Source organism: Charadrius vociferus, unplaced genomic scaffold, assembly GCF_000708025.1.
Source record: "Charadrius vociferus isolate BGI_N301 unplaced genomic scaffold, ASM70802v2 scaffold26, whole genome shotgun sequence".
NCBI classification, from domain to species: domain Eukaryota; kingdom Metazoa; phylum Chordata; class Aves; order Charadriiformes; family Charadriidae; genus Charadrius; species Charadrius vociferus.
The window spans coordinates 3,313,254-3,328,174 of NW_009649320.1; positions in this window are offsets into that span (position 1 = coordinate 3,313,254).

Below are 14,921 nucleotides of genomic sequence, written 5' to 3' on the forward strand. Positions count from 1 at the left end.
TGAATACTTTTCAGTAACAAGTTCATTTTTTCAGCTCTGCTTGGCATAATAGCTACATGCTTCTGCTTGTATGGAGGCTTTATTAATTTTTTTCATCTTGCCAGCTAGATCACTGTAATTTGTTGATCATCAGTCAATCTCGAAACAATCTTGACGGGGTGTTCAGATACAGCAAATAATGAAGAACAGCTAAGAAAATATAATCATTCAAAAACTGAACTTGTTTTTCAGAACACCTCAGTATAACTTATACTGATTGTGGAAACCGTGTACTTCCCCTATTTTATGAAAATCAAAATCATTGTTAATTGTTTAATAAATGCGCCAGGTGGCATTAAGCACTTTTGCAGTCATTTAATGCATAAAGTTTTCATGGGAAATTCTGGACTGGAGTTAACCAATACACTATTCAAGTAGTGAAGGTACTTTATTTTGTTACTGGGGTAGTATAGAAGGTGAATTTGGTCAAGTCAGCTTTGAGTCGTGCTCGGATGTGCCTTGTTAAACATACAGCCTAGCATCACTCATTTTACATTGCACTTTGTTGTTTGTGGTTGTTTTTTTGTTTTTTTTTAATTTTGACTCCTAGTGGTTGGAAACCCTCTTGTTTTCTAATATCAGATGCCTACCTTCTGTGGTTAGACCAGCCTAATGTCTTTTCTGTGTCATGTGATTTGGATGGTTCTTGTCTCAAGGGCTGTGTAGTGAGCAAGTTACTTGCATTTAGGCGATTTTGCAAATCATTGCAGAATATTTTCAACACCAAATACCAATCTCCATGGAAAATTAGTCTCTGCATGCTGTAATACCATGTGATCTTCATCGGGTCTGGGGTATTGGGCTGCAGGTGAATTTTGTGTAAAGGCTGTATGTTGTTATCTTTTCCAATGTATTTTAAAATAAACATGTCTGTTTTCTCACAGTTTTTATACTTTAAATATTTAGATAGTCCTGTTTCTGATATAGAGAAAATGCATGAAAAAACTTTGGAAGGCAGGTCAATAACGCCTGGTTTTAGTACATGTGAATTTCACTTAGATTAATAAAATATTTCCTTTTGATTTTGTATGGTTTATATCTTGAAATAACAAGCTATTCTTTATCCTTTTATTTGAAGTGAAATATCACAGCACAAGTTTCTTTCAAGAAGAATTTTTGCTAAGATATTTGAAGGAAATTGATTAATTTTATAAATTTAGAAATATCTTCAACTATAGCCCAGAATGATTATTATGTAGTCATATTGGTTTAGCTTTTTTGCAGCTTTTTATAGAAGACTTAAGATGTGGATTTTTAAAGCAATTTGTCTAGAAGGTAGTTCTTGTTTATGTTTCTTTTTAAATCCCAGATATAGTTTCAAAATTTTTCCTTTATATTCACAATTGTTGTAGTTAAGTTAAAAACTTAAAAACACAAATCTGAGAGTTCAGTGTTTAAAAAAAAAAAATTATTTAAATTAATTTTATTTTAAATTCCAAACTTTAAAAATGAGGACATTTCCCACAAAGTTTATTTAACAAAATTAGATTTTTTTTTTCTTTTACAAGAATGAGGCCTTGACTTTGATGACTATGTGATTTTCTTTTAATTTTGACCCACCAGCTGTTTTCCAAAATGAGAATTCTGATGAATTCTCTAGTGAAGAAATAGAGTTAAAGTAGACAGGAGAGGAAAGAAGTTAATCAATTATATCTAATCATGCTTTTAATAAGATCCTGAATCTGCAATGAGAATAATGTGAACTGATGCCTGACTCCACATGCCCAGAGTGGTTTTGTGTAAATGAAAGTTTCAGGCCTTGTCGTTTTCAAATTTGGACCATAATCCAATCCCTGTTTCATTTGTGCACAGACTGTTCTTTCTCAGCATTATGAGACATCTAAGATTTTAGAGGTTGAAAAAATATGACTAGTAGCAGTAATAACCACATATAAGTGCTACACCTTAAATTGCTGTGATAAAGTAAAATCTCTACAGATTTTTTAATTCTCATTTTTTGGGGATATTTCTTACAGTGGTAGAAGTCAGCTAGTGTACAAGAGTGAAAAGGTGTCTGGGACAGGTACTGTTGTCTTGATTTGTTCATATAGAACTTACTACATTACAGCTCAAGTCTTTAACTGAGACCCTGAGATGATGATGTAATATAAATAAGTAAATACAATTAGTGCATTTAAGTTTTCATTAGTGGTTGGGTTTTGGTTGTTTTTTTTTAATATATTTAAACATTATTCAATGATTGAAAATTGTCATGGAACAGATTGACACACTTCCTGACAGTCCAGAATATTCAACGTACCAAGATCACAGTGTTCCATAATGCACATGATTCTTTTTTAAACACTTTATATTTTCATAGAAGCTAGTTAAATAGGAACATGGCTAAAAGTGATAACTCTGTATGATTTCAGTGCTTTACAGTTAAATTAATCAACACCTAAGTGTAGCCCAATAATGTTCTTGACTATTCTTTTTTTCATTCTTCAGTTTTTTGCTTGTTTCTTGTAAGCTAAAGAATAACTTAGGATATAGCCCAATGGCTAATAAAGTTCTGTTTAATCTTTGTTGCTCAGTTCTATTTGAAATGCTAGAAAACTATGTCAGTGCACAACCTACTTTTAACATTGAGTGTGTTTTACTAACAGTGTAATAGTTGATTCAGAATACAGATTCTATGATAAAGAAGATTTCGGAAATGCAGGGTCACATTCAGTCACAACGTATGTGGGAATAGAGATTTCACAAATTAAGGCTAAATCCAAAGAGGAGATGGTAGAAGAGAGGGAAGTACTTGTTTAAAGTATAACAGTCAGAATTGCCAGCTGATTTTTAAAGTGTCTTTTAAGACATTTTCTGATTAACTTTATATTAATTTTACTCATGAAAGTGAAGAGAACTTTTTGGCCTTTGGCAATTTTTCTGGACTGAAAAAGGAGAAGTTTTAAAAGACTTGTTACAGTGTCTGTGTGTAGCTAATGATTATAGTTATCACACTTTTTGAAACTATTTTGTTAAATATTAATTGGAGTCTCTATAGAATAATAACATCAGCTAGAGAAAGACTCCAATGCTTTGGGTTTATGTTATACATTACTGCCATTGGCTAGGCAGTATTGTTTCTATATCTTAAATCATAGGTCAATAGCTCACAGTATAAGAGAAGAATGGTTGCAGAGTGGCAAGCAACACCCATAATTCTAGCCAGTCACAGATACTGGCTTGAGTAGCAATTTGGGCGGATAGTTAACTGTCCAGTATAAATAGAAAATTATTTGCTCTTCTATTGCCAAGCCAGACCTCTATTTTTTTTTTTTTCCCTGAATGCAACTTGTTAGTAAAAGATACCATGTTTTACATTGCTTAATTCTCAGTAGGACAAGTAAAATATGAACAAGTGTCCAAAAAATCATCGAGTTGCCCATTCTAACACACTAAAAGATGCAGCTACAAGGGTAAGGGAATAAATTTTAGTTTTCCTGTGCAGTCACTGCATAGCTTCCCTGAGAGCAGATTAGGAACACTTCACCAACTCCCTGAAAACCTATTTGCTTAAATCACATCTAAATGCAAAGTTGTGATACTATTCAGACACTGTCTAAGAACAGAGGAATTCCAAATCTCTTGAAAGCTGCAGTTTGAAGTGTGAGGATAACAGTGGGAATACAAAATCCATAATTGTGGGGAGAACAGAACAGCCACCTCCAGCAATTTAAGGCTGGTTTTGTTCTTGGGTTGCCTTTCATGCTGTCATGTATTTCAGTTTTGAACATTTATTCTACAGATTCCTGGAGCTGTTTTCTGTACCCTTCCTGCATCCATCCAGTATGAATTCCCAGGACTTGCAAAACACATCCATAAAACTTGTCATACAATATGCAACCAGTGGCTGCTTTCTTGTGACAGAACTGCTGCTCCATTTGATATAATTCATCATCATTGATCTGTGCTGAACAGGCAGCCAATTTAGATGACTAGTGGAAAAACAGTGAAGTCAAGATATTTGAAAGCATCTTATTGCAGATTGCAGGTACACTTTACACTTTCACTCTTTTGAAGACCACCACACGCTTCTGAAGGAAAATTTATCTAGTTTAACACATGCAAGCCAAAAACCCAGTCTAAATTAGTTAACCTCTTACACTAAACTAAACAGGGCTTTATGCATGCTTAGCATGTTCCTTAGCATTCCTATAGCCCAAGCAACTTGTCCTCTTCCAAACAATACTGATTTCACCTGTTGAGGTGAGACTTCCATCTCAGTATTTTCTCTCTGGCAACTTATTCTTTCTTTACAAACACATGACTAGAAGATAGTTGATGTCTGAATTCTGTCTAGTGAAAGTGTGATGGCTTGAGGTGAGGCAATAATGGATACTAATGACTTTGGACCATAGAAATCACTGCAGCTGTCAGGCAGGTTTCTTCAATTCGGAGGCGGCTGTGGACATACGTGGATACTTGAGTTGATGTTACACTAAAAACAAAATCATAGCTAAGCAGTACTCCATGTGGTCTGAAAAATTCTACAAACCCAGTTTTTTATCCTCAGGTGACATCAGATCTAATCTTATTTTAGAATCCTGTATTTAATTGAGAATGAAACAGAAGTTAATGTCCTTGCTTGCTTCAGCGCTCATCTACATTCTAGAAATGAATGAAGTTCTTCAAGTGTTTTCTTCCCATTCCTACTTTGAATCCACACTGCCAGGTTAACAGCAATTCATTGCCCATATAATAAATTGCCCACGCTGCCAAACAACTTTTACATTCACACAAAACTAAGATTATAGTCTAAACCCTGTAGAATGTTGCATCCTTGCTCAAAAGCTTTCAGCCATAAATCTGAATTTGCTGTTGCCAAAGTCTAATTCCTGAATCCTACCCCATTTCTAGGTTTAACACCATATTTAAGGAAGCTGTAAGCTTCTCATTCTGGAGAGTAACATTGTTCATTCAAACTTGGTGGGCCCCTACGTTACCTGATATATTCTTAGCATTTTGTTTGCAGTTCAGTCTAAACAATACATCATTTTTTATTGAACAGTTATTATATGCTCTTTACTGACAAAAGGTTGCTTGATTCCTATGGCCTATTTAAAAGTTCCTTAAAAAAACAGAGCAAAAATAAAGCAAAACCCAAAAAGCCTACTCCTGGGTATCGGTACTTAGTATTACTACCAAAAAGTCAAAGGGTTCAGTCATGACCAACATGAAGAAAGAATGGCTGGTCAAAATTGCTACAACCTAACTATCATTTGAAAACTTTGCAGCCATCATGAAGATGTTGATTACAGATTTGCAACTACATAAGGGTAAACTTCCAGTCACGATCCCAAGTTCTTCTTCGAGCCTTCTATGGCTTAGTATCTCTGACTTTTAGATAATGATATCTAAAAGTTCCCAGTCCACTACAGGAAAATAATCTCTACAAGGAAGACAATTTCACTTCTAGGAAACTCCAATTAGTGCAAAATGAAGGCATATGTCTCTTCAGCAGTGTACACTATCACAGGCACTTCACCAGTCCTCTGCTTTCTGACACTGTCTTTCTGTAGAATGTGACATTAAATGAAAGAAATATGGACCTTTGTTCAAGGTATAATGATAATGTCCTAAAAATAAACAAATAAAAATTCTAGCTGAATTATGTTCTTATGCATAATGCACCTTAAGCCTTGAGCTCTTTTTTGTCTTTAATTTGCCCCCTATAACATATAGCTATTAGGTGCAACATATAGGTTTCATACAATGCAGATTTGAATTATTTTTAGATATTACTTGAAAGACATATAAAAGAGAAGAGATATTGTTATTTATATATCCCTAACTGGAAAACTTCCAATACTGCATTTACAGTTTCTGAGTCTCTTATATGATTGGTGGGGTTATTTACCTATTTCATGTAAACTAACTCTTGTGCAACCCATTTTTCCCCTTATAGTTTCCTTTTGAGGTATATTCACATGTTGCTTTATTCTTCAGTGTTGTTAACCATGCTACCTATTCTCTTGATTATTATTCAATTTTTTATGTGAATCGTTTGTTTTGAGGAATGTCCAAGTTTTGACAGACATTTTTTCTATCAGTCTTAAGGGAAATGTGACAGACAATTGGAGCATGAAAAAAGGCACACTGGTGTTGCTGAGTGAAATTATGTTACGCTAATCTTACACCCACTGGGCATTTTAAAACTGTAGCTTTAATGAAATAGATGCGACAGATCTTAGTAACGTTCTTTAGAAAAAAGAAGACAGATCATAAATGTGCATGTTTCTTGCATGAAGTACACTGACCTCTTTTGTAATTCAACGGAAACCAGTTCTGATGCTAGTTTTTGTTGATAGAAAGAGACTATGGTACTGTGTTCAGAAACGTGGTGGTGTTTTAAGCTGCTACCAGCCTCTTCCCCCTTGTCCATAGCTGTTTTATTGCAACTGTTTGGCTAGAGGTCAGTGATATGGAGAACTGAGTCAACAGAATAAAACAGACCATGTGAGCACACCTAATCTGCCTTGGTACAAAGTGAGTATGTTTAATTTACAATTGTAAAATTCCTAAGGTGTTCAATAATTTATTTTTTTTTTATCCATTCTGTTTTCTTTAGTACCAATCTTTCTTACACCTCAGCCTGGTATATAGATATAAGACAAAGGACAGGTCAACATGATGTAATACTGTGTTCTAGAAATCCTCAGGTTTGCACTTGTTATGCTGATGCAGTCCAGTCATATAGCTCCTTATTCCAAAACCATTTCAGGCAGCTTTTCTCCATTGTACCAAATATAGCCATATCCTAAGGGAGTTTAAGACCAGTGAAGTACACATAAAAATGTTCCATGTAACAATAAGTTTGTGCATATGTGTCACTGGGACAGTATAGATTTAATCAAAATGGTTTTCTTATGGTGAGAGAGATGTTACCATACGAGCAAAAATGACCAGGCTTTCCATCCAGGAAAAAAATGCAGTAGCTTGACATCTTGCTTTTATTTCACGTTAGCACAAGCATAGTGAAAATACACTATTTTTGTAGCAACTGACATCTTAAAAATAATGCAAACCTATAAAGTTGTAATTTTGACATTTCACATAAAATTTTAATATATGAAGAGTATTACAGTAAAATTTCCAGTTAAGTAATTATGTTATTCCTTAACTGTATCCAGTGAATCTGTCTCACAAAAGTCACTGGCGTTACATCTCTGTTGCCCTTAGCTGCTTTTCTTCTGTGGAGCTAATTTTGGACCTGCACTTCAGGTGTATTATCTCAAGGTACTGATGACCCACAGCTGCAAGATCAATAGTCAGTTTTTACTAGTACAGAGGACAGATGTGTGTGCCTGGTCAGTCTGATGAAAAATCAAAACATGGCAGCAGATGTGAAGTATTTAGTTGCTATCTCAAGAAATGTTTATGGAAGGAAAGTTTTTTATCAGTTCTGCCACACAAGTGACAAGCTGCCTACAGCTCATAAAATATCATACTGCTTGGTGAATCCTGAATTATTTTCCTTTCCTAATAAAAAAAAAAAAAAATTATTTTTAGCATGAATATGAAAGGGTGACATTGTCAGAGTTTGGGGTTTTTTTTTGGGGGGGTTGTTTGTTTGCTTGTTATATGGGAGTATTTTTAGCTTTCATGAGCATTTCATCTATGTGATTTAAAACATGGGAGACAGAAGACATTGAGAACTGTTGTTTTGAGCTGTGAAATTTTGATACTGAATCTATTTAGATTTTGCCTAACATTTTTGTTTTCAAGGTTATGTTTATAAGTGCTTTGCTTGCTGTTTTGGCAATACCTGACACATTTCACAAGATGTTGTATCTCATGGTTTTCTCTGATGTAACAGGAACAGAAAAGATCAAAGAGCAGGTTCTCATTATTAATAGATCAAACAGATTATTTTTGCTTCATGAACAGTTTTTTAATGTCCAAATATTTATCTGATACCATCTTGCGCTGGACATTTGTTTTATGTGCTGAACTATTTGTATTGTATTTTAAAGTAAATTAACACAACTAAAATGATATGCCACAGGGTATGGGAAAAAATACCCCACGTCAAAGAAGTGTTGACATCTGCCTCAGTTGGCAGCATCTGCCCATTTCAGAACCCAGGATGACTGCCAGAATTTCATTGGTCTTCATGTGTTGATATTGACATTAGGCACAAGAAGAAGAAACTTAGCAATGCATAGAATTAGATGGTAAAAAGGCACTAACCAGAGAGTATCCCTAATTCATCATTTTAAAAACACTCTGAGTGTTTAAATGTGTGCTATAAGCAAAGTATTAGTCACAAGGACCTCAGAAAGCTCAGAGCCATAAAATGAAATGCATCACCCAATAAAAAAAAAAAAAAGGTATAAAGTTCAGAATTTAAACACGCTTTTACACTTACAGCTGAAACTGAGCTGCATAGTCTCCATTTTAATATGAAATAGAACTTCACAACTTAAGTTTGTAAACCAGTGGACAATTTTACACATCGAGGTGGAAAACCTACAGAACAGAAGTTATCATGAGACTAAACTAGAAAGGAAATTATATTGAGAAACAGATTGATATTCCTTTGACAATTATTATATGTTCTGGCTATGAATACTTACTCTGTATCTGAATCTTTTAAAAATTTTGGATTTAAAAAGTCAAATATTTAGGTCAGTAAATCTTTCCAAGTGCTATGGCAAAGTTGTACTCCATTACCTCACAAAGTGCTTTGGGAGAGTACAAATAAAATAAAATCTGGTACCTTTGAACTAACACTACCTTTCATACGTACCTTAATTTAATTTCAGTAACACTAATCCATGCCACCACAAAATAATTTGAGAATGACTACAAGGACAAATTAAACTTTTAGTGCATGGACTTCAGTTGTTGTTCCAAGTGAAATTACTCTTTACAAATCTTGCTAGATTTAGTATAAAAATATATTGTAAATATTTTAATTTTAATTGATTTTATAAATTGATATACTATAAGGAAAAATAGGTATAATGTATAGAGAACTGATGTTCTACGGAGGAAAATACACATTTTAAATAAAAAATCATTGCCTGAAATTTAGAGATTCTACAACCTATCAGGGTTATCTTTTCTAATGCTTGGTTATCGTCATAGTAAAAAGTTTTTTTCCTTATACACAGCCTGAACATCTCTTGTTTCAACTTGAACCTGTTGACCCTCACCCTCCCATCCTGCACCACAGTGAGGAGCCCATATCCATCTCTTTGATGACCCCTTGTATGTGCCAGGGAGCTGTTAGGTGCCCCCAAATCCATCCTTTTTCCAGGCTGACCCAGCCCAGCTCCCCCAGCCTCTCCTCATAGGGCGAGTGCTCCAGCCCCAGTGCTTTGGGGGTCCTCTGCTGAGGTTTCTCCAGTTTGTCTGTGTCTTTCCTGTGTTGGAGCCCAAAAATCAATGTAGTACCTAGATGTGGTCCAACAAGTGTCACATATCAGGGGATAAACCCTTCCTTTGACCTACAGGTTGTGCCACTGTCCATACACCCCAGGAGCTGTTGGGCATCTTTGTTACCAGCATACACCATGGGCTCACATTCAGCTTGCTGCCTACCACCGCCTCAGGGCCTTTACTGCAGAGCTGCTCCCCAGCCTCTCTGCACTACAGCTTCCCAGCACAGAGGCTCTGCTCTCCCAGGTACAGGACTTTCGCTGTATTTGTCTTTAAAATGATAGAATAAATCTGGTTTGTTCCTCCCTTTTTTTTTCCAAAGAAACAATGATCTTGGATAAATGTCCTCTTTTCTAGAAGAAACTAGGAGACCCTAAGGAGACCACAGATGACAGCCAACAAACTAAAATATCCCCAAATCATCTCAGGCTGTTATCTTTCTGGATTCTTTGATACCACATCCAGGATTTCTGCCTGCAGTAAGAAATTGCAAATAGTTTAAAAGATAACTATAGAAATGAATGATCCATGACCTAACAAGATCTTGTATCTCTTGAGAAAGCTGATTTACTTTCCTCCCAAATAATATTATGTGTAATTCTTTTGTTTAATATAATATCCATTTTAATGGGCACTTAGGTATTGATCTGGCAGACACCTTAACTGTAACTACATAGCTACTCTCCATGAATTCCCTGAGAAATCTGTATGTTTAAAGTTCATTTGTAAATCTCTATAAAATTGTACCAAAATGTGGGTTGCAGTTGTGATTCCTGCATGATATACTTTGTCACCCACACTACTAAAAAGCTGTTCATGGTGGAAGTTTGCCATTTATTTGAGAGATTATCTAACTTCAAGAAAGCTTAGTAAACTATTTCTCTCACTTTCATCTCTTCTTGTCCTTGCTCTACTGGTTTTCAGACTGACAACTGTATGGACTTGAACAAAACTAAATGTAACAGGGCTGGAGGAAACGCTTCTATGCTTCACCAATTTATAAAAGCCCATTTCAGTCTAGATGTTTTTCAATCTACAACAACACACCAAGTATAATGTAAAAAAAAACAAACACATGGGGCAAATCATATGACACATTCCTTATTAAATGCAGTTACATAAATATTTACAAAACTATTTGCATCTAATCTAACACATTTAGGCCATTTTAAGTACAAAGAAAAATATATTTCTGGGAAGGGAAGGGGACAGTGTTGAATTATTTTGCTCCGGAGACATCTTAGAGAACTTGAATGGAAGAGTTGTTGCTACTTCTCTGAATAATACCTTTGAGCATTAACACTCAGACATTAAGAAGAACTCTTGACTGGAGAGACACAGAAGGTAACACTGCCTCCCTTTCAGATCATGTATATCCCCTTTCCTTGACTAGAAACACAAAGAAAGACAACAGGATGAAGGATAACCCTGTGCTCTTTGTCCTGTTGGCAGAACACGTGCGTCTTCAATATGGTGGACTTAAGAAGCAGAGTACATGCAATTACAGGTCTAACAAGGGGGAAACTTTTGTTAAAGCATCAAAGTCTGCCACTTTGAAAGAAACAAGGAGATCTAAAAAATGTTTCAAAATGAATTGATAGATACTTCTCAACTTTCAGCTCCCTATTATAATTATGCAAAGCTTTTATCGTTGGAAATATGGCAACCATAGTTGAAAAGTGTCTAGCTTCTTCAGACACTAAATCTTCATATTGTTTTCTATATGAAATTTCTCTCACAGGTCCAACAAAAGTTATTATCCAGACCAGGAAATCTTTGGACATTAGTTATTAGAAAACATTCTGGGACAGCTAGGAGGATAGAAGAAAACATTTGGAATATTCCCTGTATTAAGGGTTCTTTGTGAAACCATTTTTAATTGGGAGATTTCAAATTACTTTATAGTCCATACAAATTAATTTTTATAAACAGATTGGAGTGTTCACATTTAAATTTAGAATAATTAACATGAAGCTGATATGATTTTTATTTTCCTAGAGATAATTGCTAAAAATGAATATTTTGTTCAATTTTAGAACATAAGAAGTAATAGGAAATAAACTGGTCTTTCCCCATTAAAATTAGAGGGTTCATTGTATCACATTTCAGAGAGAAATATTTCTTTGGTTAGAATAGTTTTTGTAATGACTGTTTTTAAAATACAAGTCTCATTTGTTTTGAAGTGGAACTCTCTGTGTTTTACTTGATAATAAAGGGTACATTTTCATACAAGTTTATTAGAGATTAAATAGATATTACATTATATGTGTGTTAAACTGGATTTTACACAGACAGGATCCAGTGATTCAAAACTGCTAATAATAACTGTTTAGACTACTCAAAAGTAACATTGAAAATCAAGGTCAATTGTATTTTATTTTTCTGGTACTTAAGAAAAATCATTTTTTGTTGAAAAATCTGGTCTATATCCATCTCAGAGAGAGACTCTTAAGGCTGTGCTAGAAGAAACAACTATTAGGGCTATGGCACATAGTTAAAAGAAAGTATATGTAAGTAAATGTGCTAAAATGCAGCTTTATAGGATTTTATTATAACTGTATAATCAACCTTATATTCCAATCACTTTAATTCCCTTAGCTTAAATGGAATATTGAAAACATTCATTACATTATCAGCAGACCAGCAGGGAAGTTACAATGGAGCGATTGTATAATTGTTTTAATTGATCCTTTTGAAGTAATACTGCGTGCATCATAATTTATACATAGTAGTGAGCTTTAGTACTACAGTCTGATATGGAATTACTCATGATTATTACCAGAAAGATTTTGGATTAGTCCTTTATTTTTAACTTCTCCACCAAAATCTCTCATTTGTAACAGTGCAATCAATATAGGACATCATTAACTTCTATGCCTCATTGTAATGATTTTTTCCCTACTACTCTGCCTCTTGCCTAAAGCAGATGAATATGTTAATAATGCCCTCCCTTGCAAAATTAAAAAAAAAAAAAAAAATTTGCTGTTCCATTGTATATTTTTTCACTACAACATATTCAAAAAGATAATTATCGACTCAGTGTATTACAGAGAAGAAGGGGGAAAATGTATAAACATGTGGATTTTACATGGAGTAAAGCTATCTAGAAAAAAATTGTTACTCTGTCCGTGAACAAGGATTCTCACAAATGTCCGAAATTCACGTCTGTCCTGCACACTGAACTGAACAGCTCTCTGCCTTCCACTGAATTCTCAAGAAGTTCTGGTTCTTCTCTGCCCAGCCAGACCTTGATCCTCTCCATCACCATGGCCTTGCCAGGCAGTTGTAGGGCTCTGAACCGGCCCCAGTCAGCATCCCCAGCCAGGCCCTGTTCCCCCAGTGGGTGCTGCAGAGTGGTCCCCAGTCAGGTAAAGCACAGTGGAGGTGTGCTCTCTGATTATTTTCAGGTTAGCGCTTCTGATATTTTGTCCCTGTAAAGCTATGTTTCCATTGCCTTGTTTTCTGGCAGTGCTCTTATTCTATTGGCATTTTATTCTATATGCTTATGTTGTGGGATTTTGTCATCTGTCTCAGGATCAGTCCTACAGCCACACTGCCAACAGTCAGTAGTAGAGTAAATCCTACTTGGTTGTTCCACAAACTCTTTGTCTTACTAGGGACGCAACTTAATTATAAGGGAGTTACAAGCTCGAGTTACAAGTTACAAGGTCAAAACATAGTATTTCCTGAAAGATTTATCATCTCTTTTGAATTACAGCAGGATTTCAGAAATGGGAACAAAATATATGGTGCGGCCAAGTTACATTCTTGGCATCTAGTAGAGATTTTATACAGATTAGCAGATGAACCTTAAGAGAAAAGTTAGCAAGTCTCATTAGTACAGAAAAATTGATTCACCAAAAGTGGGCATATATTAATATATTGAGCGGGTATGTATTAATAGCATTGATGTTAGACTGAGGGTAGATTAAAGCAAAAACTATTACTTGTCTGTGAGTAGGAAAGTAACAAATTTTCTAATCTTCTCTTTTGTGCATATGGCTGAAGGAAATATTTGGGTATTTACTACTTATCTGCAATAATTAGAAATTTAAACTTTCTGAAATTACACAAATTACAAATTACATTTCATTTTGTTGAACTGGGAGAATTTGTTTTAAAGGTATCATTAGAATGATATTTAGCATAACAATGCCATTCTGGTAACATGGAGTAATAAAAAAGGAATTTAAAAAGAGCATCTGCATTTATTAAAAAAATAATTAATTGGTGATTTACCTAATCATTCTTAAAACATAGGAATACGAAATTAAATAAAATATTCCTTACAGTTCTTGTTTTCAAACTACATGAATACATATAGTTCAAATTACGGAACAACTTATGTCAAAATTTGAAAAGTATTGATCTTGTCTTATCTACTTTTATGTCATATTAATAGACATGTCCATGATATAATGGAGTTTTACTTTGAGAATTATGCTTCATAACATTGTTGATGTCATTGTTTTCAATGATGCGTGAAAGCAGAGGTTTGTAGCTAGGTAAAACATTACTTTTTCACATCTGTTGGAGTTGAAAGTAATAGGGGTTTTGTAGTTGCAGTAAAGCTAATACATGCAATAGACACACAATTTCATCTTGCCTAACTTTAAACACCTGTAGTACAGATATCTGACTAGTCACCATAGATAGCCAGAACAGTCAATGGCAAGAAACAAGTACCATTAGGACAGATACCATCCAATTCTAAAATTCAGTGGTGCTTATTTCTACCTAAAGGATATAAAATTCACCTAATTTATTACAATAAAGAGTTTACATTTGATTAATCCCTTTTAGGTTTAGCCTAAGAAGGTGTGCTTTAGGATAACTAGGTATAAAGCATGGATACTGGACCCCATCAAACCACACATTCACAGAATCACAGAACAGTTAAGAAGGTGAAATGAGAATCATTTAGCCCAAAGTCCATGGTCAGGGTCGGCTACAGCAGGTTACTCCGAGCCATGTGTTGTCAGGTTTTGAATATCTTCAAAGCAGTGACACCACAACCTCTTTGGGCAACCTGTTCCAGTGTCCAATCACTGTTACAATCAAAAAAGTTTTCTGGGTTTTGCTTGTTTCTTTGTTTTTTATAACATTCAAATGGAATTTCCTGTATTTCAATTTATGCAATTGGCTCTTGTCATGTCACTGGGCACCACTGAGAACAGTCTATTTCTGTCTTATTTACTACCCCCATCAGGTAAATGGGTAAGATACCCCTGAGCTTGCTCTTTTCCAAGCTGAACAGTCCCAGCTCTCTTGGACTCTCCTGGTAAGACAGGTGCTCCAATCTCTCAGTCGTGCTTGCGGGCCTTCACAGGACTTGCTCTAATATGTCCATGTGTCTCTTGTTCTGTGGAGACCATAAACTTACCCAGCGCTCTGGGTGTATCTCACCAAGGGTGAGCAGAGGGGAAATATCACCTCCCTCGACCTGCTGGCAACACTCTGCCTAATGCAGCTCTGGAGGCTGTTGGCTTGCTTTGCTGTGA